Here is a 12,554-nt window from a genome sequence, read left to right on the forward strand (position 1 = left end):
TCCGCAGTGTGGCAGAACTTTGTGCTGATGAGACAATAGTGGAGCGTGTGCGTTTCCTTCAGGGCAGACCATTCCCGGGCTGGGGGAAGCCTCAGGCCTGCTCCGGCCCTGGACGCCGGGTCCCCGTCTTTGCTCGGTGCAGTCCCTCCGAGCCCTGCCGGCGCCTGGGCCCCCGCGGGGCGGGTGCGTCCCGGGCGCGCGCGCGGCGCGCGGAGGGGGGCCGGGCGCGTGGCGGGTCCCGCGCGCCCTCGCGCGTCCCCCGCGCCCGGGCGCAGCTGGCGCGGTCGGTCTAGAGCAGCGCTCGGCTCGGCGCCGCGGGCGCTCTGCTTCACCTTCAGATGCGCGGGGCGTGCGCGTCCTCCTCCCGGGGCCCGCCGCCTCTCCTCCAAGGTAGGGGCCGTGGGGCGGGGGCGCTTCCTGGCCCGTGGGAGGGCGGATCGACAGGCAGGGCCGGGAGGGTCGGGACCCACAACGTGCCCAAGACCCTGCTGTGCCCCGTGGGGTGGGGGCGTGCTGGGCAGGGGGCGCACCCTGTAGAAGGTCCCTGGCGCCAGGAGGGCGACTTGGCTTTTTCTGTGTTGGTAGTTACTCCACTCTGCAATTCCAGGAGAGGAGAAGATGCAACTTCGGGTGGCGGGGCGAGCGCCCGGGAGGTGGCTTTTACCGCAGTGGAGGGGCGGGGTGGGGGCCGGGGTGGGAGCGCGGAAGAGGCTCTGGCTTTGTACACTTCGTCAAAGGCGACGCGGGAGGAGGGGAGCTCGGATGCGCTCTCATCCATTAGGAGACAAAGAGCAAATTGCCTTACTTTAAAGTAAAACGCTCTGGCTAATGAAGGTGGGTGATGGGCGGCGGGGCCGGAGGAGCCGCTTCAATTATTAAGGGTTTGGCGGAGGGGATCGATGCCTGTGGGCACAGAGCGCTGCTGCCTAGGGGACTTGTTTGCGTATTTGTGTTGGGGGGGGGGATGTTCTCACTGTCCCCTCCCCGGACTTCTGCGGGTCAGCGGGGAGATTGGAGTGACCCTAACACTAAAAAAGTGGGATCTCTAGAAAGGGAAGTTCGCGTAGGGGTGGGGGCGGGGGCGAGGTTCTGGAAGTGACTCGGAGTGGGGTGGGAAGGAGATCTGCGCGGCGGGGACTCCTCGGAATTGCGCTTTGCCTTGCTGGGGTATAGTAGAGTGGGGGTGGGGGACTTAATTGATAGCCATATATATGTATATATGTGTATACACACACATAACACACACGCGAATTACACCCGGGTGTGTGAAAGAGAAGAACGCAGAGGGGTGTATGCTGCGGGGGTGGGGTGGGGGTTGGAACGGCGCCTCCTCTGCCATTTCCAGGGAGAACATACCGAATAGTTAAGATCAGTATTTAGATTAAACCGCCTCGCCAAGTTTTAAAGAAACTTTGTCTGAATAAGTTTGTCAAAAGCCAGGCCAGTGGGGTCTTTAAGCCAGTGGTTCATGGAGGAAGGTCGGTGTGCGATGACTATCAGGCTTTGTGAGTCGGGAAGCCAGTGGATTCCTGCAATTAGGACTCCAGAGAACCAGCCTTTTACCCGAAAAAATGTGGGTCTGTAAGTCAGCCGCATCCATCACCAGCGTTAACAAGCTCTCCGCAGCAGCCCAGCCCAGTGCCTCCAACCCCCAGCCTCGGGTTGTGTGTGTGTGTAGCTAGCTAACCCATTGCCTGGCTTGCTGATGAAGAGTCTTGGTCTCCGGGTGAGCACAGATCAACTTGCTCGCTCCTTCTTTTAAAATACATTCATTCGGTGTCTTATTTAATCCAGATGCACAAAAAGCCATTTACTGCTTCATTGTTAGTTTACATTTTTTTTTTTTTGAAAAGGCGACTGGTGTAACCTGTGGAATTTGAAATGCAAATAAAAGCCTGTGGGAGTTGAGGCAGAACAAATCGGCACTTATAAAGTGAAAAAGATTTAATGTCTTTGAAATCATTGCAGGAGAGAAAAACTGGAGGGGAGTGTGATTTTTTTTTTTCTTCCCAGGGAGTGGATTGTGACGTCAGGTCTTTTTGGAAAAGATGTTATTTTTAAGGTCTTGAAGCTCGGGTATGTGAAGTGCTTTACAGGAAAAACAGATTACAAGATTAACATCTGTTAACATGATCGTTTATCTCCAGCCAAAAATAGGTCAGTTCTTTCTTAAGGAAACATGCTTGCTTCAGCATGCTTAAATAATAAAATAACGACTCTAAAAATTAGGGACGAACATTTGTTATAATCTGACTTGCGAAAACATTTTTTAATTATTAAATCACTCAAAGGTCAAAGTCTCTTTTGGGGTGTTGAGAACACTACCCTGAGTCCACCCGCCCCGATTGCCCCCCCCCCTCCCCTTACTCCAGGCTCTTCGCTCAGGCTATTTCCCTTTTCGTCCATTGTGGACGTACGGGATATATTTAAATGGAATCCTCTGACTCCGGCCTCGTTAGGGATACAAACTCCGCATAGATGGCTAACTTTCAGAGCTCTGCTGTTGTTTTACCATTAAATAGAACGACAGGGAGGGGAGGGAGAGAGAAAAAAGAAACTGCCTTGCAAAGTCTCCCTGCCCCCTGGGTGTGAGTGACGGCTCTGTCGACCAATCCGCAGCAGCTTTCTCTATCCCGGAGGTAATTTGGGGTGTGTGTGTGAGCGCGCGCACGCGCGTGCACGCGTCCATGTGTCGGCACAGAGTCCGGCCAGCCGCGCGCATCCGCAGGCTCCCGCATTTGCACAGATGTGTGCTGTAGACGTGGACACGCTTTTATCCAAGTCTGTCCAGCTAGATGCGCACGCAGCAGTCCAAGTGGAGACCCTGCCCCCTACCAACGTCTTCCTGCGAAGACTGGGCAGTAGAGGCACTTTCGGATTCAAGTCGAAACCTGCCACACGGGAAGGAAAGAGGAACGATTGATAACACTTCTTAACCATTGGGCACTCTGGAGCAGCTCCATCCGCCTGGTTCCAGGCGCCAGTGGGGTCGTGTTGCAGCCACTTGCCGATGGCAGACGTGCAGAGGTCGTGGGTTGTTGAAAAGGATGTTAACTCCACATAAAACTGAAGGGCACCGTTCGTCTTCCAACTTCCAATTTCACTCTGTCACGGGGAGTGATACTTAGCCCATGGTAAATTCTAGAATGCGAACTGCTCACGGTTAATGAAAGTTCTGGTGCTCACCGGTCTTAGCAGGGCTGCGCCCTGGCCGCGTCTGCTCTGCACAGCGGGGACATTCACGGGCCGACTGTGTCACGGGCCACACCAAGCTGCCTACTGTCTGAATCTGCTGCACTCTTCTTAGGAACATCCACAGTGATGGGTGATTAGTGCGGCACTCTCTCCTCGGGACCTGGATCGCCTAGTTTTGGGTTTAAATGCTGGGCCTTCGGGGCGCTCGGTGGTCTGCCTTGCGATTCACGGGGTGGTGGTGGTGGTGATGCAATGTTGGGTTAAATACACGCGTGCGCCTCCCCTTTCTAGAGACCCCTGGGGAGGGGGCACAGACCTTGGAAGGCACAGTGTCCACACCCTGTGGGCAGCGTCAGATTGCGCCGAGGTCACCTCGAGGGTGCCCGGGCTCCTGAGATTTCCAACTCGGTTACTAGGTGTTGTCAGTCCGCGTATCCCCCTCCTACGCGGGCCGTTTCCACCCAACCGGCTCGCCACCCCTTTCGGGCCCTCTCTCTCCAATCTCAGCGAGCCCGGTGGCTTGAGGAATGGGTATGTCGTTGCATTAAATCATTCCTATTTCTGTGTGTCCGGGGCGGCCCGGCGCCTCTTGGTGGTGGTGGTGGTGGGGGCGTGGGGCCTTGGGTGGCTGCTGGGGGGGGGTAGGGGAGGGCGCGCGGGGGCGGGGCACCACCTGCCCGCCCTAGAGGGCGTGGCGTGCGGCTGGGGGGCGGGACACCCACCTGCCCGTCCCGGGGGCGGGGGCGGCGGCCGCTTGTTGCTGGGCTGCGAGCTGCGGGGGGCGGGCCGTGGGCGGGGCGCCGAAGGGGGGGGAGGCCCCCGGGTCCGCCGCCCCCTCTCCTCGGGCGCCCGCCCCCACCACCACCCCTCCCCTCCCCTCCCCGCCCGCCCGCCCGCCCCCGTCATGTGGAGCGGACGTCACACGCCTGCAGCACTGTAACCCAAGAAGTGAAAGAGACGGGGACCCGCAGCCCAACTTCGCACCGTAACAAAGACTGGGGGTCCGTGCGGGGCCGTGGGGGCGCGGGCCGTGGGGGAGGGGCGTGGGCACGGGGAGGGCGGGGGAGGGGCGGCGAACTCGCGGGACAGCGGCGTGGGTGTGCGTGGGCGGGGAGGGAGGGGGGAGGGAGGGGTGGCCCAGCCGGGTGTGTGTGTGTGTGGGGAGGGGGAGGGGGGGGACGGGGTGGGGGGGGCTTGACGGAGGCGCGGCGGGGCTTCGCGGCCCAGCACCGCGGGCAGGCCAGGTAATTGGTTTCTATTTTAAACTTCACTTTGTTCGGTTGGAGGTGGGTCGGTCGGGAGGGGAGGCGTCCCCCCCCCCCCGCTTTCTGGGGGGCGGTTATGTAAGTCTCCACACCTGAGTTGGGCCCTGCTCCCCCCCCCCCAGGGGCGGGTTTGGGGCGGGAGTGGCCGGTGGGTACGGGGGGGGGGTGGTGGTGGTGGTGGTGGCGGCTGCTGGGGTGGGGGGAGGGCGGGGGGGCTCTGGTGGTCTAGGCGTGAGCCCTCATGGATGTCTGCGTGGAGAGGAGGCCCGGGTGGACGTTGGGTTGTTTCTAGAAGCCCAGATGTGCCCTTGGGCTGGGGCGGGCCTTCCAGGGTGTCCATTGAGTAACAAAGGACCGAGTGCTGGGACCTCTGGTCCACTCGCGGCGCCCACTTCACCAGCAAGTCTCGGAAGAACTTTAGACGGCGTCTTAATTAAAGGTACAGCAGAAAGTCACGTCCCGGTGAACCTACCATTAAGTCTTGAATGTTGATTAAATATAATTTAAAAATTGATGTGCGTTGACCGGCGTAGAAGCCAAGAGAATAGCTCCCCAGCAGGATCTTTCCAGATTACGTTTTAAACCTCCCTATTAATATGATTGAAGTATTTCGGTTTAGGAATGTGTTACTTTAAGGAACTAGGCACGCTTGCCATTTGATATGATATTCGCTACTGCCCTGTACACAAGAGCCCATTTTTATCACTCCTTCATTTTCTCTTGCATTCTTTAATTGTTTCGTCAAAGTGGCTGTGTTATTTTTATTTACACGGGCCGGATAGAATTAAAGCTACCACACTACTTACTCATGTGCAGGACTTCTAAGGGCCCCCTCCCCCTCTAGCAAAATTGGAGATGGAGTTGAGCTGCCCTGGAGTCAGGGGTGTGAGTTGGGTCACTGGAGGGGACAGCTTTACTTCCACGAGAGTGACCCCATAGCCATCTCGAATGGGTTCTGGGATAAACTGAAACTCAGGGGAAGGCTCACAACTGTTTTGATAATCAAATTAAAACCCTGGTGTGTTAAGATAAATACATGTCTAATATTTTCTTAGTTCATTAGGAGAACTTGTTTCCTTACACTTGCTAATTTGAATATACTGAAGCCTTCAGGGTGCATTAGCATTCCAAAAAAGAAGCCACCCCAATGGGTCTGTAATAAAGCTAGCCAGAGGAGTAGGCATGGCTTTCCAAAGGGGAACAAAACACCACAGTGCCTGACTCTGGTTCCTCTCTGCTCCCAGCGGTGGGCAGAGAGAAGGGAGTTTTGATTACTTGTGTTTCTGAGCTTTTAAAAGTCTAATGTATGAAATCACCGTGGGTCCCCAAACTTTTACTTTGGTATGTGTATCTGATACTAACTGCTGATGTGTGTGTCCTCCTGGTACTTACCTCGGAGGCAGTTTTTGAACACTGTTATTGGTAAACACCTCGTAGAGGCAGCTAAGGTACCTCTAAAAATTCTCTGGGGATGTTGAAATCTTACTTGTTTCTTAAACTTCCCACGGTGTCCCAGAGACACTGTTAGAGTGGATTGAGAGAAGCCCCCCCCCCCAACATGTCACACGGTGTCTCCACGTTCACAAATGAAACTTTTAACTCCGTTTGCCTTACTGGCTCCTACTAGGAGATGTTTGAGTTTTATAAGTGGAGCATTTGATGTGATTAAGTTTAGCAACAATTCTGTGAAAGAGAAAGGGAGATTCTTTAAGAATACTTTGAAGTGGGGGAATACTCTTCACAGATGGCCCCCAGTCTTCAACTGGGGGAAGATGGTAATATACCCTGGCAGCTTAAGTGGAGGTTAGTCACGGCTCCTTCTCGAAAAACCAGTCCTGGGTTTGAGGGATTGTTGTAGGTTTTTGTGTATTCATACTCCAGATATGTTTTTGCCTTATTCATACTTTACCAGAAGTCATCTTTGAAAAAGGATTTTGTGGGAGTGGCGTGGACTGGGACTGGAGGTTGTGTGTAGAATTTCGGCGGCGTTATACCTTAAGGCTTTGGAAGTAGGAGCCAAAATGTAAGCTGATTATGTGGGGCAGGAGGAGGGAGGGAGCATTCCCCAGCCTGCATGCTTTCCTGTTATAATGTTGCTCCTTTAGAGGGTCTGCTGGTCACCTCACTGCTTGGTTTCTTGTTCGACTTTGAGTTCAGGAGAGAAGGACAGGTGTTAATTGTGGGACTACACGAAATCGTTTGCTTATACTCTCCCTAGGTTCACAACCAAAGCAGACATGGCTGTTCCTGGGCAGGGGGACATATCAGCTTTCACTTTGGCTTTTTTTTTTTTTTTTTTTTGACTGGCCACACTTATCCCGAATCGCCCAAATTTCTCTTAGCGCAGCACGTGGGTTTGATCATAATTAATGGAACTCGTGGAAGAAAGGAGAAACAAATTTATTTAGTTAGGCATTTGCTTTATAAACTTTTGAACCTGTGAATAGCATTCCTTCCTCAAAAGCAGACAGCTTACCAAGTACGTGTTTGTATGTCTTAGTACTTGGGAAAAAAAGCTATTCTGACGAAGTCCTTTTAAAAAATGCATCTCTTTGTTAGTGCCCCCCTCCCATCCCCCAAGTTCTGGAAACAGCAGGGAAATCCCCCAGCTCCCATCTTCCTGAGTTCGTACCTCCAGAGCTGTGGTGTGGGTCCACCGGAGTTTTGTCCTGGTGCTTTTCACTAGGCTTCTGCAGGCTGCCTCCAATCCGGCACCTTTGACCTTAGCTTCCAGAATTATTCACGTGGAAGCATGAGGGACTCATTTCATGACTCTGCTGCTGGCCGGGCAGGTGAGCGACCCCTCTGGTGCCGCTGGGAACTGCAACTTCCTCGGGAGCTGGTTTTCCCTGCAAAGCCCAGCTTCAGGATGGAGGGCTGTGGTGGAGCCCGGGGAGGGGGAAAGGAGCTTTGGGAATCCGGGGCTGTGGGTGTCCCTGGCTGAGAGGAAGGTGTGAGTGCAGACCCTGGAGCTGCTCAGGGGCTGTGGGCAGGGTTTTGCTCTCCTCCACTTCTGCTGTGACGGGTCCTGCCGCCTTGACTGTGGGGCCCTGATCCCAGCCTTCGCACCAGACGGCCTGGAGTGCAGTGGCAACCACCTGTTCAGGGTTTAGAGTGTCAGGGGCATCTGAGGGGCAGCACTTTCCACGTTCAGGCCCTGGCTCCCACCCTCCCTTCTTCCCCCAGGAGGGATTTTTGCAGCTGGGGGGAGGTAGGACCCTTTTCTTCTCTGTTCCAAGTGCTCCCTTCCCCTCCTTCCTGCCCAGGAGGGTGGGCTGGGAGTCTTCTGTCACCGGAAGCCAGCTATGATTACTTCAGAATTTTCAAGAAATTTTTGAAAGTTACCAACCAGGAACTTTCATTTCAAGAAAGGAATCCTATCGAGTGTTTCTATTGATGGAGAATTTATTAATAACATTAACCTCGTGGAAGGAAGGCTGAAAGGGAGGCATTGAGTGTGAATGTGAAATGTTTATCTGGCTCTTAGACAAAACAGCTCGAAAGTTAATTTTATTCCAGGGAGACATACTTCAGGCGTATGACTACATTCCCGGGCCTGTGAATGTCCTGGCCTGTCTGCTGAGGTAAATGAGGTGTATTTCGGAAGGACTGGTGCAAAAAGGCAGTGGCAACTGTCCACCCTGCCCTTCTTTCTCCCCCACCCCCACCCCCATCTGCCTACACGTGTCCCTGTGTCCCTGCCGGCAGCTGTGGCCTTCCCTGCCAGATTGAGAGCTCTGGTGTTTGTGCGTGGAAGGAAAGGCTCTCCTGAGCACAAGTCCCAGTTGTCAAGAAGTATCATTTTGTGCTTGAAAAAAGTAGTTTTTTCAAGAAAGAGCTGGCATTTAATCTTCAGCCCAAATGGTCCTGGAAGTCACTAAGCAGTGTAATTAGACCTAAAGCTATTTTTACAAAGCAAACATGTAAATATATGTTAAGTAATGAGTAAGACACAAAACTGTGGAGAAGAGGGGAAAAATAATCTAAAAGGCGGTTTCATCAGACGGTGTCTCTGTGTTCCAGGATGTGTTCATCCTGGTAGATTATTTTGCTCTGGGTGTGTGTGAGTCGGGAATTTAGTGAAGTTGCTGCTGTCCGAATGCTTTCCATACCCGATGTGTAGATGTGTAGCGGGGGCGGTCTGTCTTCACCGCAGTGGGAGGAGGTAGGTACATGTCTTGCTATTTTGTTTCCAAGCTCAGTTGAGCAGGTGTTTTATTCCTTCAGAACAGGTAGATTGTCTCTCGCTGCCTCTCCTACCCTGGGGACCCGCTGATGCCACAGCCTCCTGCTCACAGCTGGCCCGCCCTCCTCCTGCTTCGTTAGGAGACGGTGCTCAGAGGTTACAATATGGTGTTAGCTTTGGAGACCTAGAGGGAGACTCAGAAATGGAGGCGCTCTGTGGAGTCCAATATTTTGTTAATGGCGAGGCAGTGAGTTCCCCGCCTTCCGAGTTCTCCCCCTCCCCCCACCCCAGCATTCTTAGCACTTCAGAAATCCTTCTAATCAGCTCCACATCCTCCCATGTGAAAGGGTAAGGGACAATTTGTTTAGGAATTTTTGTCCTTTGTTTCAGCAAAGGGCAACATGTGTCTGTCTTTACCATATGGTTCTATTTAACCTATATTGCATGAGCTGACTGGAGCTGTGCTGGACGTTGATTTATTTTGGCATTCGAGAATGTTCTTTGAAATTGAGTATGGTCAGTGATGCCTTGGAAGTTGTGCCCAGAGGTAGCTGTGGCTTTAGCAGGTCCTTCAGCTGGTATTTGTGAGTGGTGAGCAAGGCTCGTGCTTATGGGAAATAGTTTGCCATTAGGTGTTGAGTGATTATGCCAATTCAGGAAAACCTAGAGATCTATAGTCGTGGCAAGACTTTTCAGAGAATATTTACACATTAGTTCTTTATTATTCCTGAGATTTTAACCTAGAGCTAAAGATGTGTGTTTTCCTTTCCACTCCCCGTTTTAAGGGCTTCGTTTCCCCAACCCCTGGAATACATATATATTCATATATGTATATGCTATATATATATACATATATAGCAGGTTGCTATATTCACGGCTTCCTGGTTTTAGTGATGATTTCATAGATCAGTTCTCTAGTTTTACTGAAGTTCTGAGCTGTTCTGGAATTACCTACACTTGCAGTCGATGTTTTTGCTTGTGACAGCTTTGTCCGCACTCTCTAGCTGGGGATTTCTGGTTAGACTGCATTTTATTCACAAGGGTAGATTTTCATGCTGAGATTTAGGAGGGCATCAACATGCCCTGTCATGGCCGGCCGATCTCCTCCATTTCTGACCAATGGGTGGCTGTGCTGTTCCGGGGCCCCCAGCACCTCTGGATACTGTGTCTTCTCAGATGGCCTTGCTAGCCTTCATCATCTTTAGAAAGAAGTAAACGAGCAAGCCTGGTCATGTGTGTGTCCCTAAGCCATATTCTGTGGACTCTGTAGGCAGGGCACTGCCCAGAGTGTGAACAGGGGAACTGTGCTTTTCCCTGCACCCAAGTCACACTGAGATGATCAGTGATACAGTATTTCTGTGCCAGTAAGGGAAAATGCCATCATTCATTGATAATCATATTCCCCCAGATCCAGATGGGTCATTCCAATCATACCAGTGCTTCCCATGTCTTTGGCATGACCCATTAGCATGATGATGATGTTCTGTCCTGGAGTAGCACTTGGCACGAGGCCATAATGGTCATTGTGATGAGAATAGCATATTACCCAGGCACCCAATTGTCTTCCTCTTCCCAGAAATGGCTTTGTACTTTGAAAAATCTACGAGGGGAGGAGGACGGTCTTGTTCCTAAAACTGCCAGTAAGTGCATTCCTGGTGTTATGAGCACTCACCATAGCAACACAAACTTGGGGACGGATTCGGTAGAACCATGGGATTAGTGGTAGGATTAAAATTAGCCTCTGTAAATTGCCCCGGTGACAGAGAAGCGCAGTGTGTTAATGGTTTTCCTGGTGGATGGGCTTATCACTTGTTTTCTAGGTTGGTGGAAGATTATAGGCTGTCCTGAATCTTAACTTCAGGAAGTGGCTCGTGTTCCCGATAGGCGTGCGTTTTTGAGTCTCTGTCTCAGTTGGAATTTGGGATCTAGTTGTGCGGCATGTGTTTCCGATGCGCTGCGCAGGGGCAGGGGCAGCTGGAACATGTGGTGTCGGCATTCAGACCTGCTGTCTGTGAGAACAGTCACCCATTTTAGAGCGTGCATAACATCTTTTGGCTCAGAGAGGCTTCCTTAGGTGCTTACATTGGGGGTGGGCTGTAATTAGTCTTTCTGCAGCTCTGAGGATGTAACCCAGGGCTTTGTGCATGGAGGGTAAGTGTCCTGCCGCTGAGTTGTGCTCCAACCCCAGGGGATAAATTATTAGCTATTCCTCCTTGGTCTGAGCAGGCTAGTGTGACTTCAGTGTGGCCTTGCTGTTCTTTTCTGTTTTCCCACCTTCCCTCCCCCTTCCTCCCTCCCTGTCTCCCCCTTTTTGTTTTCTTTTGAGATGGGGCCTCACTGTATACCGGGATAGTGCTTTTATGATCATTTGCATGTCTTTGTGTATTTCTGTTTTTTTTTTTTTTTTTTTTTTTGACTTTACTGTATTTCAGTGGCTTATGGGTAATTTTTGGGTGAACTTGAGTTTCTGTAGGTGCTGAAATGCAGGAAAATCTGGTCACTCAGCCAAGGCCACGATGGGTCGGGGTTTGGCCTGTGGGAAATCTTAGCTCCAGGTTAGTTTTCTTTCCGGGATACTGGCACTGAACACACTTAACTAGGTGCACTGAAAGTCCACCTAGAGGACAAGGTTGCTGAGAGTATGCTGAGTCAGCACCAAGCTGGCACATCACCGGATCGGTTGCTAAGCATGGTTTATAGAGCGGGCCCCTCAGCTCACTGGTGGTGCCTAAAACCCAGCTCCAGAGAGTAGAAAAAGTGTTGATTCAGTGTTTGCATCTCTCCACAGTGAGGTGTTTGTGTGAGAACTGGGCCAGTTGTCACCATCTGAGGCCATAGCAGCCCTGCAGAGTGCAGTCCAGGAGGAAGCGGAAAGCCCTGTCTCCCAGCCAGCCAGCTGTCAGCATAGTTTCCAGGCCGGCCCTGTGGGCAGAGGTGTAGATTCTTCAAGGAAATCCAGTGGTAGCTACCAATACCAATAGCGCTCTGTGCGTGTGCGTGTGCGTGTGCGTGTGCGTGTGTATGAACATGGAACTCATTGATTAGGTTAGGTTGGCTGTCTACCAAGCTCCAAGGATCTGTTTGTGTTCATCTCTTCAGCCCTGGGATAATAGACACCAACTACTGTGCCCAGTTTTCATGTCGGTGCTGGGATTTGAACTCAGATCCTCGTGTGTGTTTGGCAAACATTTAATTGAGCCATCTGCAGACCTCATGTTTACCTCCAGTATTGAGATTAAACCCAGGGCCCCTTTCATTTGGCAAGTTCTTTACCGATCTGTAGCTTCCTAGCTAGAAGCATCTCGTCTTACAAGAGCGAGTTACTGGCACGGGATATAGAAGACCTCTGAGAAAGGAGTCAGAAGAGTCAAGAGCCTTTGTGATGTACAGCCAGTGCCCTGTGCCCAAAGCCACGGACCAGGGAAGATCATGGTCTGAGAGCTGTGGTCTGGTTGTCCTCAGGTGGGAACAGGGAGACAGGAGGTGAAGGTGTGGGCAGAGAGGTCTGAGCGGGACCAGCTGGTAAGGAGTGTACCAGGGCTGGTGAGATGGAGAGCTGACCAGGAAGTGGTGGGCACGCACACACTGACAAGATAGCGAGAGAGATGTGACAGGATGGAGCCAGACAGCAGAGCAGGCTCCTTTTCTCTTTGGTGATTCAGCAGTGACCAGCGTTGGGAGCCCACTGGACTGGAGGGTCTTCTTGTCCTGTGTGCCCCAGGTGATGTCTGGGTGGGCTGTTTGTGATCATTAATGATCGTAGTGGTGTTTTCACTGTTCAGTCTTCCATGGGCCTGTGCTGTGTAGTTTTTCTTTATTGTTAACAAGCATAGAAACCCTAGCCTTTCCTGTGGGGTTACTCCAAATAGATGTAGCCAGCCATTCGGGATGGTCTCTGAAAGGAGAAA

At 52.3% G+C, this 12,554-nt stretch overlaps 1 protein-coding gene across 14 annotated transcripts in view; it reads left to right on the forward strand.

The window, feature by feature from the left end:
- The first annotated feature begins 219 nt into the window (after positions 1–219).
- Positions 220–12,554, forward strand: part of Znf516 (zinc finger protein 516) — a 97,329-nt gene continuing 84,994 nt past the window's right edge. For 3 of the 14 annotated variants that reach the window (XM_076555642.1, XM_076555635.1, XM_076555643.1), the window contains exon 1: positions 4,081–4,196. The gene's annotated coding sequence lies outside the window, so the exon portion shown is untranslated. Of the gene's footprint in view, positions 391–726; positions 835–2,472; positions 3,135–3,166; positions 3,727–4,080; positions 4,197–4,341; positions 4,440–4,619; positions 4,900–9,510; positions 10,287–11,434; positions 11,608–12,554 lie in introns of those variants that run through there. The other 11 variants (XM_042264418.2, XM_076555645.1, XM_015992708.3 and 8 more) reach the window with 11 other exon arrangements.

The sequence above is a fragment of the Peromyscus maniculatus genome, chromosome 19, assembly GCF_049852395.1.
Source record: "Peromyscus maniculatus bairdii isolate BWxNUB_F1_BW_parent chromosome 19, HU_Pman_BW_mat_3.1, whole genome shotgun sequence".
Classification (NCBI taxonomy): Eukaryota; Metazoa; Chordata; class Mammalia; order Rodentia; family Cricetidae; genus Peromyscus; species Peromyscus maniculatus.